The sequence below is a fragment of the Bison bison genome, unplaced genomic scaffold (genome assembly GCF_000754665.1).
Source record: "Bison bison bison isolate TAMUID 2011002044 unplaced genomic scaffold, Bison_UMD1.0 scf7180017858917, whole genome shotgun sequence".
NCBI classification, from domain to species: domain Eukaryota; kingdom Metazoa; phylum Chordata; class Mammalia; order Artiodactyla; family Bovidae; genus Bison; species Bison bison.
In genome coordinates this window covers 413,616-428,977 of record NW_011489489.1, presented here as the reverse complement: position 1 = coordinate 428,977, position 15,362 = coordinate 413,616, and the positions used below count along the sequence as shown (strand labels likewise).

The 15,362-nt window shown below is 38.7% G+C and overlaps 1 pseudogene; it reads left to right on the top strand.

The window, feature by feature from the left end:
- The window catches only part of LOC104981321, a 188,055-nt pseudogene that overhangs the window by 75,243 nt on the left and 97,450 nt on the right, over positions 1–15,362 (top strand).

Genomic DNA, 15,362 nt, shown 5'->3' with positions numbered 1-15,362 from the left:
CCTTCCAAAGAACACCCAGAACTGATCTCCTTTAGAATGGACTGGTTGGATGTCCTTGCAGTCCAAGGGACTCTCAAGAGTCTTCTCCAACACCACAGTTCAAAAGCATCAATTCTTTGGCTGAAGATGAATTTATGTATTTCTAATATTTATAGTTTAAAGCAATTATATAATATCTATATAGCACTGAATCATTTCCAACAACTTTAGTAATCTTTATTTTTTGAAAAAATACAACATTTAAATATTCTCACATCTTACGAGCTTGCAATTCATTTTATAACCTTACAAATCACCATCATTAATTTCTACTCAAGAGATGATAAATTTCAAGTTCAGCAACACATAAAATGGAAACAATGCATGTGCCCACAACACAGCAAAGAGGCACAAAACCAAGATCAACAAGTACAATGACAGCTAAAAACGTTTCGAAAAGGGCAAGAGTATATGAAACCTACTCCATTTCAATTATGAAATTAAAAGCCCAGAGGACCATGATCAAACACAGTGATGATTATTAACACCAAGAGACAGGGGTCCAGAAGAATGCAGTGTATCTCCTGAGGATGTTTGTGTCTGGTCTATGTGAGTGACAGCCCCCTGGCTTGCAGGCACTCCACCCCAAGTGCTTCAATCACTCACATGCTGTAAAACTCATTCTTAAAAACTTCTTAAGAGGATCCATTTTCCCTGTATTATTGTCAAATCCACATTCAAAACAGAAAGCAGAAAAACTTTGAAATATGTAATGGCAATTGCATTCACATCTCAGGGGTGTTATTTCTTACAATGGGTAGTAATATGTTCTACCTTGCCATCTTCAAAGTCTTTAAAATGCCATCTCCTGTCATTCTGAAGGAGATATTCTAAAATAATCTAAAAAAGAAAGTCTATCCCCATAAGTTTTCTAAAATTCTGGGCACTTGCTATCAGAAAAAATTACTTTAAATGAGGTTGTTGTATTGATATTGCTCTTGGTTTTTAGGCACATTTAAGTCATTATTGTGTGTCAGTCACCATACTAGCCTTGGGGAAAAGTGGCCCCACTCCTATACACGAAGGAGAAGGACAATTAACCCCTCTGTTTAAGAGCTCTAGTAAAGGTGGCAATGGTGACCATAACAAGGATCCTTCTTAACTGAGGTTAAAGGAGATCCAGGAGGGCTTCCTGGATGAAGTGACATCTAGCTTAAGATCAGAAGGATGAGAAATCAACAAAATGAAGAGGAAAGAGAAGACCATTTCAAGCAGAGAAAACAACTTATGGTAGGACTTAGAGGTAAGAAAGATCATGGGACTGTTTGAGTGTTTTGGTTTGTTGTTTTATTGAGCCATGCGGCAGACAGGATCAGAATTTCCCAACTAGTGATGGAATCTGTACCCACTGCTGTGAAAGCTCAAAGTCTTAACCCCTCAACTGCCAGGGAAGTCTCTCTGGCCCAAGATCCGCTTCTCCTTCCTCCTCCCTGTTAGTATCTGTGATTTCACCTTTCAGGTTTGGGTGTTGTTAACACCTCAACTGCTGCTGGATTCCTTGTGCTGATGGGAACATCTGTGGTTCTGTAAACCCTGCTACACCCTGGTAATTATTTCCTTTGTAAATTAAAAGTTTCCTTAAAATATTCTAACCTGTGGGTGCCATCTCTTTCCCCTTAGGGTCGATCCTGACTGATCCAAATGTCGAACTTTTATATCCTAATGTTTAAAAAGGAACTTAGACTCACAGACATAGAAAAACAGACTTGTGGTTACTAAGGGGTAAGGCAAATATTTTTTTTAACAAAAGGAACTTAAAGCACAACATTCTCATTAAAGAGGTTAGCTTGTTATATTGTTTTGTGGAGTTTTTGCTTTGTATTTTTTTTTTTTTCTATCTTGCCTAGAAAATCCCATGGACAGAGGATCCTGAAGGGCTACAGTCCATGGAGTCACAAAGAATGGATGTATGATCCCCTGGAGAAGGGAAAGGCTACCCAATCCAGTATTCTGGCCTGGAGAATTCCATGGACTGCATAGGTTATGGGGTCGCAAAGAGTTGGACGTGACTGAGTGACTTTCACTTTCACTTTGGTGACTAAAAAAGGAAAAAAAAAGCATTTTTACTTATTTTTAAAATTTATTTTATTCAAATATAGTTGATTTACAATGTTGTATTTATTTCTGCTTACAGCACAGTGACTCAGTTACACATTATATGTGTGTATATATATATAATGTTTATTTTTTTCATATTCTTTTCCATTATGGTTTATGTGTTGTTTTGTTTGTAAGGCAGTATTTGAGACAGCCAAATCCTTCAAAATGGCAGACCTAGACCCTGGTGGCTCAGATGGTAAAGAGTCAGGCTGCAGTGTGGGAGACCTGGGTTTGATCCCTGGTTCGGGGAGATCCCCTGGAGAAAGAATGCAACTCGCTACAGTGTTCTTGCCTGGAAAATCTCATGGATGGAGGAGCCTGGCAGGCTGCAGTCTATGGGGTTACAAACAGTTGGACACAACTGAGCAGCTTCACTTTAGACAACTGGAAACTATACATTGTTTATCTGCCATTCTATTTGTCTGAATATCATCCATCCATCCCAAAGTTATGTTTGAGATTTCTAGGGCTCTTTGTAAAGTTAAGTGAATCAGATGTTTCACTCATAAAGTCAATGGAAAGGAAAACCATAGGGCAATTATCTTTCATTACTGTTGAAAACTAAGTAATGGCTGCACACTGATTTTAAATATCAATTCACCTTTTATTCTGAATAGCTTTTGTTACATTTTTTTCCCCCAAAGTACTTCCTGAGAAATTAATATGTATCTGTAAGGGCATTGTTCTACATCATTCATACCACCTAGCATGCCGCGAGGTAAAGAGCAAGTGATTAATAACTGCTGGCTGATTAATCTGTTCACATAATTAATTGTTTGTGCAATTGACAGTTCTATAGTTATGTATGCAGGCAGGTCATCTTTACTTTTATTAACTCTGAAAAATGTGACCTTTTTGCATTGCCTCATTAGATAGATTAAAATAACACTCATTGAGGGACTATGTGGTAAATACCACTTATAGGAAAGGTCTTTCTTCACCCTTTTCCCACCCCCATAATCAATTCACGCATTTAAATATCTGAAGACTTAGAAATGATTTTCTGAGACTTAATCCAAAAATATCAGTTTAGATAGGAATGAAAGGTTGCTGGTGCAAGCTATGTGCTATGCCGAGATTTGTGTCCTCTGGAGGAGAGGGATTCGATCCGGGGATCAGAGACGAGGCCTGACCACTTGGAGCTTTTGTGTAGCAAAGTTTTATTAAAGTATAATAGAGACAGTGGAAGCTTCTGACACAGACATCAGAAGGGGACAGAAAGAGTGCCTGCTTGCTAGTCTTTAGCAAGGCATTTTATGTCTGTTAGCAAGCTGCTACTCAGATAAGAGAGCCACCTCAAGGCTAAGAAAGTTTCCCCAAGCCCCTCTCCCGAAGTCTGTATTTTTGAGACAGGATGGCACCAGGTGTGTCATCCCTTGGCCATAAAACAATTGACATGAACACTGGTTTGTTGAGCCGTTATCAGCCCAAGGTTTGAGGAAAGAAACAGAGTTAGTCTTAGGTAGAATCATTTTGAAGAAAGGCAGATTCCAAAGCAAATACACTTTCATTAACATAGCTTAAGAAAACATTTCCATAAGAAAAACGGTATTGGTTAGCTCAAGGCAGAAGCAGGTGTAGCCAACACAGAATTAAAAGAAGGGCCTTTTGATTTTGTGTAGAAAAGGAAAAAACATCTGCCACTTGCAGTTTATTTCCCCCTGCCACTTGGGGACCTCTGGCCTTCCTACCTGTTACCCTCTCAGGAGATACGTTTCAAACTAAAAAGTCCTTATTAAGCTGACAAGAGTTTTTCTGAACATACAACTGTAAAGTTAATTTATGTGTTTCTAATATTTATTAAAAATCATTGTAATATCCATTCTTTTGTTGTTGTTGTTCAATCTGCTAATTTTGGGGAAAGTTTTTAATGCAGCAAAACCTAAATGAGGTATTCCACCTCTAACTGGCATATAGGAACATGGGAAAGACCCTCACTCCTAAAAATACAACCACAAGTCACTAGGCAAACAATCCATACAGTAGAACCTTGTTGTGTAGCCATCCTGTACATAATAGTTCACATCTGCTAATCTCAAACTCCCAGTCCTCCCCGCCCCCAACCTCCTCCCTTTGGAAACCACAAATCTGTTCTCTCACTTTTGTAGATAGACTCATTTGTGCCATAGTTTAGATTGCACATATAGGTCATATCATTTGGTATTTGTCTTTCTGACTTACTTCACTTATGAAAATCCATGTTGTTGCAAATGACATTGTTTTGTTCTTTTTAATTGTAATATCCATTCTTAACAGACTTATCTGTAATGTTAAGTTGAATACTTTGGAAAACTATTCTAATTTTTTAAATTATCATTTATGACCTGAGCCCATATGGCATTTAATAATCCTAAAAATTGTCATCAGCAATTAGGATTCAACAGATGATAAGCTTGACAGCTTTCGGAGTTGTTACAGAGCAACAAACGTAGTGGAAATAACATACATGCTCATGTAAAGTAACAGACATCCCCGCATACATGCGCCCACACACAATAGGAACCTTAAAAATAATGCCATAGGGCGGAGCCCCTGAAGCTCCCTGGACCACTGCGCCTGGTGGTCCAGCCTCCTCGTCCTCACTCCCACCCTCTCTTCCTAGCAGTGGGAAGCCCACCAGAGATGCCAGAAATATGCTTACAAAAATGGCAGCATTCTTGGCTGCATTGTTTAACCTCCCTCTCTGGATCAGCAATCAGATTTGTGTGTGTGTGTGTGTTTTCTCAGTATTTAATATTTTGTTGGAAAAACAAGGTGACTGACATCCAGCCTAATATTCTGAATTCCCCTTCTCCAGGGGATCTTCCCAACCCAGGGAGTGAACCCAGGTCTTCCACACTGTAGGCAGATTCTTTACCATCTGAGACACCAGGGAAGCCCCAATATTCTGAATAATTATCTTCATTCTAGACATTCAGATAATACTGAGCAGAACTACCTAGAAGGGCAGATGAAGTCAAAACCAGGTGCTAGCCATCATAAATAACGAGACCACAAATGCTGTTGAAAACCTTTATAAGAAGGTGAAAATTCTTTACTGGGTTATGACAGTATCTTAAAATCTAGAGAAAAGGGCCAAATACATCAGAACAACATGAACTCAACCTTGTAATAAAGCGATGTTTATGAGCTCAGAAGAAAATAAAGACTTCCTTACTGTGGGATTAAACACCAAAGAAGGGAGAGACCAACTATACTGAAAACAGTTAAATCCTCTCAGGATGTTCATGACAATTATCTGGAGTGTGCAGGTCAGTTTATGAAAGCAGGTGATGACACATAAGTCACACTAGACAGCTTGAGATGGCTGCTTGTAAACTATGACCCTGAAGACCCCATTTACTTGGGAGAAGATTTAAGAATGATGTAAACCAGGGCTAGTGGGTAGAGGAACAGGGTGGTATTGAGCCAAGAAACTGTGAGGGTTTATTACTATTATTACTATTATTTTTCTTTATTTATTTACTTATTTTTATTCAAGGATAATTGCTTTACAATGCTGTGCTGGTCTCTGACATACAACAGTGCAAATCAGTCATAATTTCCAACAAAGTCCTTTCCTCTTGAGCCTCCCCACCTCCATCCCACCCCTGTAGGTCATCCCAGGGCTCCAAGCTGCCTTCCTTGTGCTATACAGCAGCTTCCCGCCAATTATCTATTTTACACATGGTAGTGTACAGATGTCAGTGCTACTTCCTCAGTTTGTCCCACCCTCTCCTTCTCCTGATGTGTCCATAAGCCCATTCTCTACATCTGTATCTCTGTTTTTTCCCTTTAAATAGGTTCATCAGTTCTATTTTTCTAGATTCCATATATATATATACATTAGCATATGATATCTGTTTTTTCTGGAGAAAAATGTAGGCACATACATATATATATATGACATTACTATATATATATAATCAAGAATACATTCTAATATTCTTCATGACTGCTGCCAAAGCCTCAGTTTACAGTCATCTCTATGAAAGAGATATATGATATCTGATATATGATATCTGTTTTCCTCTTTCTGACTTACTTCAGTCTGTGTAACAGGCTCTAGGTTCATCCATGTCACTACAACTGACTCAAATTCACTCCTTTTTAATGGCTGAGTAATATTCCATTGTATATTTTTGTGTGTATATATACATATATGCCACATCTTCTTTATACATTCATCTGTCGATAGATATCTAGGTTGCGGAAGACTTCTGGTTTATGGATGCGTTTAAAATGTACACCTGTAGTCTTCTATGCCTGAAGTCTTAGTGCTGGGGAGATGCCTGGAAACTCTAACTGAAGAAGCAAAAGATTCCAGACATGCCAACACAAAAGGGACTTTCAATCCCCTTCCTTCTGCAGCCTCCCCCCCCACCAAAAAAAAAACACCACTTGATCTAAGATTCTCTACCCAGAATCCCTTGGAACTGAAAATGTATCTATTTCACCCCCCCCGTGAAGGATTTGGGTTGCTGTTCTGATTTTGCAGTCTCCTTTCCCTATGCTAAAGCTACAACTTGTTTATCATCTCCATCCATATGGTTATGTACACAGATACCAACCTGATTGACCTGAGAATCTACTAAAGAAAACAAGCAAAGTGAACAAAAATAAAGATCCACAAACAAACTTAAAAAATCTGTGGACACCCATGAAAGAACAAGTATCTAACATGGCACTGAGAAAGGATTGCTGCATCTCCAAAGAGAGCCCTGGGGTGGGTCCCAGTGACTGAGTCTTTCTAGGTGAACATCCAAATTAGAAATCTTTCATAGAGGTGACTGTAAACTGAGGCTTTGGCAGGAGTCATGAAGAATGTTAGAATGTATTCTTGATATATTAATGTTAGATATATACAGTAATGTCATATATATATATAATGTCAGATATATATATATACACACACACATACATTTTTCTCCAGAAGAAAAAAATTTTTTTTCTGGAAAAAAAGGATTTTTAAACAGTGATCAGAGTGAGAAATATTGTTGTCTATTTCTGATCAGATACTCATGGTCCATCACTGGGAAGATAAAGCGGTTGAATTTACTAAAAGTTAAATTAAAAAGTTGCATTTTAAACAGATTGGCTTAATGAAAATTCTGGAGGAAATATTGATTGTCAGGTGTTTCAAGATGTGTATTTAAATTGTAATATGACATAAATAACCTGCATCGTCCCTGCATATACCATTTCTGTCTAATAATAATTCCACTTGATTATTTGTAATTACCAGTATTTCTTGTAGAAGAGGGTAGAATAAAAACACTGCTTGTCCTAATATTCACTAGTAAAATCACATTTTGAAAGTATCTTGACTCTTGACTATGTTATTTATATACATAGTTCTGATTAAAGATTGTTTTTTAACCAAAATGAGCAATTTTCACTTAGCCCTTGCTCTCTCTTTTCTAAATATATTTAACACTTCTTGAGGTCTATTCTTCACAATTAATATTTATTTACATGAGTATTAACAGTGTTCTATAAACATGCCTTTTAAAATGCTCTACAAATTTGCTCATTGTTAGGTATGACTATCCACTAAATAATACATTAATGATTATTAAATGATTCTTACATTAGTATCATTTTAATGCTTTTTTAAATTCATACCACCTAGTTTAGGGCCACTCTTAGAAATTTCTAAATGACATTTATACCTAATAAAACTCTTTCAACCACATAATTATAGTTCTTCTTATTCTCATCCTGTTGAGAGGTGAGAACTTTTTTGTGTGTTTCATGACTTGCATGAAGCAGTTTTAAAATCATTTCTTTTTAGCCTGATGTAGCCATGATTATACTGACAAAATAATTTGAATACAAGGTTTTGATAAAATTAATTGAACACATTAGAAAGTGTTGAATGCTTAATTAAACTTTCAAGTCAGAAATTAAAAGGCCAAATAATTTATGAATGAATGGTTTATGACTGAAGTGTGCTGCTTCTTACTATCTTTAATGTTAAATTTTGCTAGTGGATAATAACAAAATCATATACTCAACCAAAACTGTTTCCCAAAGCACATTCACAAATGTTTCATTCTAATTTTACTGACTCTCCCTTCTGTTTAAAGTTTCTGGAAAAAACAAATTTAATTTCATTTTTCACTTGATTTAGCGAGAATATCCAAGTACATCATAATCTATAGCCTTTCAATAAGCTTATTTTAAAGTTATAAATGATGAATCTCTCATGTTTATCTTGTTGCTAATTTTAATTTTAGCCCAGCTAAAATTAAGCTGGGCTCTCTGTGCACACATGGCAAGTCCTGGCAGACAATAAAGATGAGTGTCTGGTTTACCCATTTGCAGTGAAATAAATTCTTGAAGACTGTAGGTTTTAGGTTTTATATTCCAACAGAACCAGAATGTAAGACAGAAAGCAAAGTTTGAAACATGTAATAACAACTTCATTCACATCTATCTGACATATTTCTTAGTATTTGATGATAAAATCTAGCTAAAAAAATTTAGTGTGTGAAAAGTCATTATAATGCTATCTCATGTAATTCTGTAGGGAAAGCGGTTAAAACAATCTGCAAAGGCATGAGAGCACATACCAGCTTCCTGAAATTCTAGGGAAAGAAAGCTGGATGCTCTAGACTTGTACAAATGTGAGAAGACAAAAACATTTACAAACGTGTTTATACGTTAGACATATTTTTAAGCCAATCACTGTGCCAGGTTTTGCGGAAAGCAGTTACGAGCAAGGTAGACCGAGCCCCAACCCCTCTACAGAAGGGGCAGGACAATTAAACATACCCTCTGATGAAGAGCTCCAGGGCAATGAATGCATACGTACAGGTGCAGAGTTATACTATGTTCCTCAGAAATCACCCTGGAAATGGACTTTAGTGCTCTGCTGTCGTTGTTCAGTCACTAAGTTGTGTCCAACTCTTTGAGACCCCATGGACTGTAGCCCACCAGGCTCCTTTGTCCATGGAATTCTCCAGGCAAGAATACTGGAGTGGGTAGCCATTCCCTTATCCAGGGAATCTTCCCAATCCAGGGATCAAACCCAGGTCTCCTGCACTGCAGCCAGATTCTTTACCGTGTGAGTCACATGTTAGAAACTAAGTACTTAGAACTAGCCATGAAGTAGAAAACACTGGGAGTATTTGCAACAGAGGAAATCCATCACATAGAAAGAGTTACATAAGGAATGACAGAATCTGGTAAACAAAATGAGAGGGAAGGAACCCAGACATTAGCTACCCAGAAAGAGCAGGAAGCCACTACCACCCTTGGGTGGGAGGGACTCGGTGCCAGGGTCCTGGGCCCCAGAGCAGGAACACTTGACCTAAACTGGGGGAAAGAGTGGGGATCTCAGGAGGGCTTCCTGAGGGAAGTGATATCTAGGCTGAGACCTGAAGGATGAGTAGAAGTTAGCAATGTGAAGATGAGAGAGACTGTCTGAAGCAGAGGAAATAGCTTATGTGAAGATTCAGAGGTGAGAAAGAGCATGAGATCCTAAAGAAATAAAAGTTCAGCAGAGATGGAACCCAGACCCTTAGATTGTTGAGAGATGAGAAATGAACCTGAAAATGTAGATAGAAGGTAAGTGCAGACTCCATAACGTTAAAGAATATTTATATAAGGACAACAAAAAGCCTTTGAGAGATGTGTTTTACAGGGATTACCTTCTCAAGAATGTGCTGGAGGGTTGCAGGAGCAGTAGAAAGATGGCTTAGCGAACCCGTGGCAGTGGAGGTGCGATCACGCAGAGGAGGTTAAAGTGCATTTAGACATAGAATTGTCGAGTCCTGATGGGACACCTGGTGTAAATAGTGAACAGTAAGAGCGAGAGAGGGAATGAGGATTCCAGCTTTCTGATGAAGACATCTGGATGCATGGTGATGTCATTCACTGAGAAGGGAAACGCCAAGGGAGAGCAGTTTGGGTTTGGCTCATGGATAAGTGCGGTGGATGTTGAGTTGGAAATACCTGTAAATTTTCCAAGGACAGAGATCCCATTAGACCTGGCTCCCTGGAGGTGGAGATCCAGGAATCATCAGATTACATCTTATCATTTTATACATATAAAATGGTTTGTTACATAACAGAAATTTTGACAGTAGATGATGTCTCCCTGGTAGAATGGAAGTTGTGACAAGACAAAGGACCCAGCGGGAACCCTGGGGAGAAGAAAGATAGTCCCATGTCCTAGCCCAGGTCCCCAAGAAGCAGAGCCAAAGCCATTCCCCACTCTGTTGGAGGGTGTGGGGCACCATAGCAGGGCAGGAAGTATAAGAGAAAAGTAGGAGTAAAGTAGGAAAGGCAAGAGATGTTCCTGGTGGCCAAGCGTCTAAGACTTCGCCTTCCAGTGCAAGAGGTGCAGTTTTGATCCCTGGTTTGGGAGCTAACATCCCACATGCTTCGCAGCCAAAAAGCCAAAACATAAAACAGAAGCAGTATGGTAACAAATTCAATACAGAGCTTTAAAATTTTTTGGAAAGGCAGGAAAGCAAACACAGTGGCGCATTACCTGGCTGGTCCCAGCCCCACAAGAAAATCCAGCCCAGTGCTGAGTCATGAGATTCCCACAGACAGCAGACCCCGCCTCTGAAAGCTTCTGTCTGTCAGGTTCATAATTTCATCAAATGTCTGAGCCCAGGTTAAAAGAGAGCTATTGAAGGGCCCTGTAACTACAGATCATGTATGCTTTGTTTATAGCGCTTATGATAAGTGACCTTTTACTATAATTAGTTGTAAGTGGGATTTTCCTGGGTATCCCGTGGTTAGGACTGACTTCTTGCTTGCACTGCAGGGGGCTGGTGGGAGAACTAAGATCCCTCACGCCATGCAGCCAAAAAAAAAAAAGAAAGAAAGAAAATTTCTTGAACTGAACAAAAATGAAAATACAACATATCAACTTAAAAAATTATTAACAAATAACTAAATATAATGATTGGTTATAAGTATTTGTGTCTTTCTGTTTATCTGTCAGTCTTTCATTTAAAAAATAGTAAATTTTTTTAACTTGGAGGATGAATTAGTGGGCTTCAACTCACAAATAAGGCCAGAGGCAGTTAAACAGAGATTGGTTTCTCTAAATGCTGGCAAATGTCAGGTAGATGTTGAGTTCCAAATTAGCTGTCAGAAGTGTGGCTGGAGCCCTAATATTATTTTGCTTATTATTTTATTTCATGAACCTGGTCAAGAGGGAACAGTATCAGTCTTGATCTGAGACTTTTAATAAATGTAATATGTTTGTATTTAGATAATGAAAAATTAGCAAGCACACAAGTAACAGTGATGATTGTCTAAAAACAACATTCTTTTTAAATAAAAATTCCTTTTTGCCACGTCTTTCTGCTTTGTATGTTTGTGGGATCTTCACTGAGACCTTATACTCCTCTTTAAATTCACAGAATATCTATGGTAAACAAGGAGATATATATGCTTAAAATTAAAATTCATTTTAAAGTATTTTCTGATTTCCCATCTGTTTCAGCAAAAAATAAATTCTTTTCTGAAAGGAAAAGGGAATGTTTTTGCAAGGTTAATTTCCTCAGAGAAAAGTGGAGTTTTCAGAACAATTTTAATGTTTTTTATTTTTCTCTAATTTATAACTTACGATTGAATTTTATTCATATTTTATATTCATGTTTGCATGATAAAGAGATGCTCTGTCATTTTTAAACACCTCTTTATCACCTGAATTGTTGGAGGAAGAGCACCAGGGGAAAATGTAGAGTAAGGTTCGATGCAGGATACAGGAAGCTTGGGGCTGGTGCACTGGGATGACCCAGAGGGATGGTATGGGGAGGGAGGTGGGAGGGGGGTTCAGGATGGGGAACACATGTACACCTGTGGCGGATGCATGTTGATGTATGGCAAAACCAATACAATATCGTAAAGTAAAAAAAAAAAAAATAATAATAATAATAATAATAAAATAATAAAATCTCATATTGGATCAACTTCCCTAATTCTCCCATAGTGGAAGTGTTCATTGCTCAGTTGTGTCCAACTCTGCGACCCCATGGACTGTAGCCCTCAGGCTCCTCTATTCACAGACTTCCCCAGGCCAGAATACTGGAGTGGGTAGCCATTCCCTTCTCCAGGGCATATTCAGCACTTATTAGCAGTGGGAGACAACCATCTTCCTTGTGGAAGGTTTGGAATGAATACTTTATCACAATTTTCAGCTTTTCGTGGGACCTCAAGAATGTCATCTCATGCTTTTTTTTTTTAGTGGGATCACCTCTGTAATGAAAGTTTATGCCTTCAATGATAAGAAAAATCATGTGAATTTTCTCATAACAGAGTCAGCATTAGCTTGACTGACAGGTGACCCAAACCCTGTCTTCTCACTTTGGATCCAGCAGCTTAGTCGAAAGCACTGTCAGGCATATGCTGAGTCACTGTCATTGCTTCATAAATGGTAGGACAAAACCACCTTTTTTTTTTTCTTTTCAGTCTATCTATTTGCAAAATATTTCTGAGGATGTTTTAAAAATCCTCATTTGGATTTTCTTTTCAATTCCTTTTAGGTTTTTAAATTTACTTACGTCTGTGATCCATTTTTTAGTTAATCTTTTGCATATGGTGCAAAGTACAACCAGTTGTTTTGCTCTTTTGTTTTGTGCAGAGGTACACAAATTTTTTCTAGGCCACACAGCATGTGGGATCTTAGTTCCCCTCACCAGGGATCGAACCCACACCGCCTGCATTGGAAGGTGAAGTCTTAACTACTGGTCCACCTGGGAAATCCCTCTGAGGATGCTTTAAAGAGGGTCATTGCGTGGGGTAATGAGGAGTGGCTGGTAGCTGCCAATCCCCATTTCCCATTTCTAAAATTGCCGATAGAAGACAGGAAGTGTGGGGCATTACACTACCATTCTAGGGGCCAATTCCCACATACCAGACCCCTGTCAAGCACCACATACATGTTACCTTCCTATGTTATTCTACATAGCACATGGAGAAAGGTAGGATTATTATTGTACCATTTTCTCAAGAGAATGAAACTGAGTCACAGGTTCTTAAGAGAGTCAGGTCAAATCCAAAACATCAACATGTAGAATCTCTTTAGATTTCTCAACAGTGGAAGACAGAGGACAGTGAAGGGATGCCTTCAAAATTAGGCAGGAAAAATATTTCTAACTTAGATTATACACCAAGGCAAACTATGAATCAAGCAAGAGCAGAACAAAGACATTTTCAAGCAAGAATAGTCTCAAAGCAAAACACCATTTCTTAAGAAGTTGTGGCTAACAAAAGTGTAATGGTAAAATGGAAAAGAAAAGGGAAACTCGTGGGCTACAGGAGATGAAAAATGACAGAGAAGTGCTTTCTCTACTCATCTTATATCTACACTGGACTGTAACTGACTTAGGACAATGGAACAGCAGCAAAAGTGACGCCAACAGAAACAAAAGAAAGTTCTTGTGTATTAGAGCCCCCTCGTTATGCTCCTGGCACCCTGTGCCATATCCTTGGTGAGAAAGTTTGAGCCTGCCTGACAAATGATGAAGAACACTTTCCAGTCAGGCCCCTAGTTCAGGTGCCCAGCTGGCTAACCCCAGAAGCAGAGGCCCCTAACTCAATACCCTTCTGACCTTGGAGTGACCACCACTGAGACACGGGACGGAGCCCAGTCCAAACTGCTGACCCACAAAAATTAGAAGTCATATAAAAGGTAGTTGTTCTAAAAACAACTGAGTTTGGGGTGGTTTTTATGCTGTAAAACATACTGATGATGCAGTTGGAAGCTAGATGTGGGGTGTTGCCCAAAGAAACATAGAGAAAGGTAGGATTATTGTACCATTGTTTTAAGAGAATGAAACAGTCACGGATTCTTAAGAGAGTCAGGTCAAATTCAAAACATCGACATGTAACATCTCTTTAGATTTCTCAACAGTGAAAGACAGTGGACAGTGGAGGGCTGCAGAAAGAAATGGTTAAAATATATGACCTTGGCTTTAAGACTAAGCAGAAGCTAGAAAAACAGTGAAGGAGCTGATGGCAAAACTGTAAAAGTGGCAACCTGAGTTAGAGATAGGACAGCAGTGGACAAAACTGACACCTGCAACAACTTGGAAAAGGGGAAATACGTGATGGGCTTTGGGATTTGCTGAGGAGACAATCTTCCAAGTGACATTTCATTCCTTTTTCATAGATGTGGGAGAAGGAAGATGAATTAAGGGAAAATTTAGTTTTTATTGTTGTTGTTATTGCAAAGTTTTTTTGATTTTTGTTTTTTATTGAAGGATAATTGCTTTACAGAATTTTGTTGTTTTCTATCAAACCTCATGATTGGATGGCATCACCGACTCAATGGACATGAGTTTGAGTAAACTCTGGCAGTTGGTGATGGACAGGAAGGCCTGGCGTGCTGCAGTCCATGGGGTCGCAAAGAGTCAGACACGACTGAGGGACTGAACTGAACTGACTGATCAAACCTCAACATGAATCAGCCATAGGTATACATCCCTCCCTTTTGAACCTCCCTCCCATCTCCCTCCCCATCGCACCCCTCTAGGTTGATACAGAGACCCTGTTTGAGTTTCCTGAGCCATACAGCAAATTCCTGTTGGCTATATATTTTACATACGGTAATGTAAGTTTCCATGTTACTCTTTCCATACATCTCACCCTCTCCTCCCTTCTCTCCATGTCCGTAAGTCTATTCTCTATGTCTGTTTCTCCCTTGCTGCCCTGTAAATAAGTTCTTCAGTACCATTTTTCTATATTCCGTATATGTGCATTAGAATATGATATTTATCTTTCTCTTTCTGACTCACTTCACTCTGTATAATAGGTTCTAGATTCATCCACCTCATTAGAACTGACTCATTCATTTGTTTTTATGGCTGAGTAATATTCCACTGTGTATATGTACCACAACTTCTTTATCCATTCATCTGTTGATGGACATCTAGGTTGCTTCCATGTTCTAGCTGTCGTAAATAGTGCTGCAATGAACAATGGGATACATGTGTCTTCTTCAACACTGGTTTCCTCAGCGTATATGCCTAGGAATGGGATCACTGGGTCATATGGTGGTTTTATTCCTCGTTTTTTAAGGAAGGTACATACCGTCTTCCATAGTGGCTGTATCAATTTATATTCCCACCAACAGTGCAAGAGCATTCCCTTTTCTCCACACTCTCTAGATCATTAATTGTTTGTAGATTTTTTGATGATGGCCCTTCTGCCCAGTGTGAGGTGATATCTTACTGTAGTTTTGATTTACATTTCTCTAATAATTAGTGACATTGAGC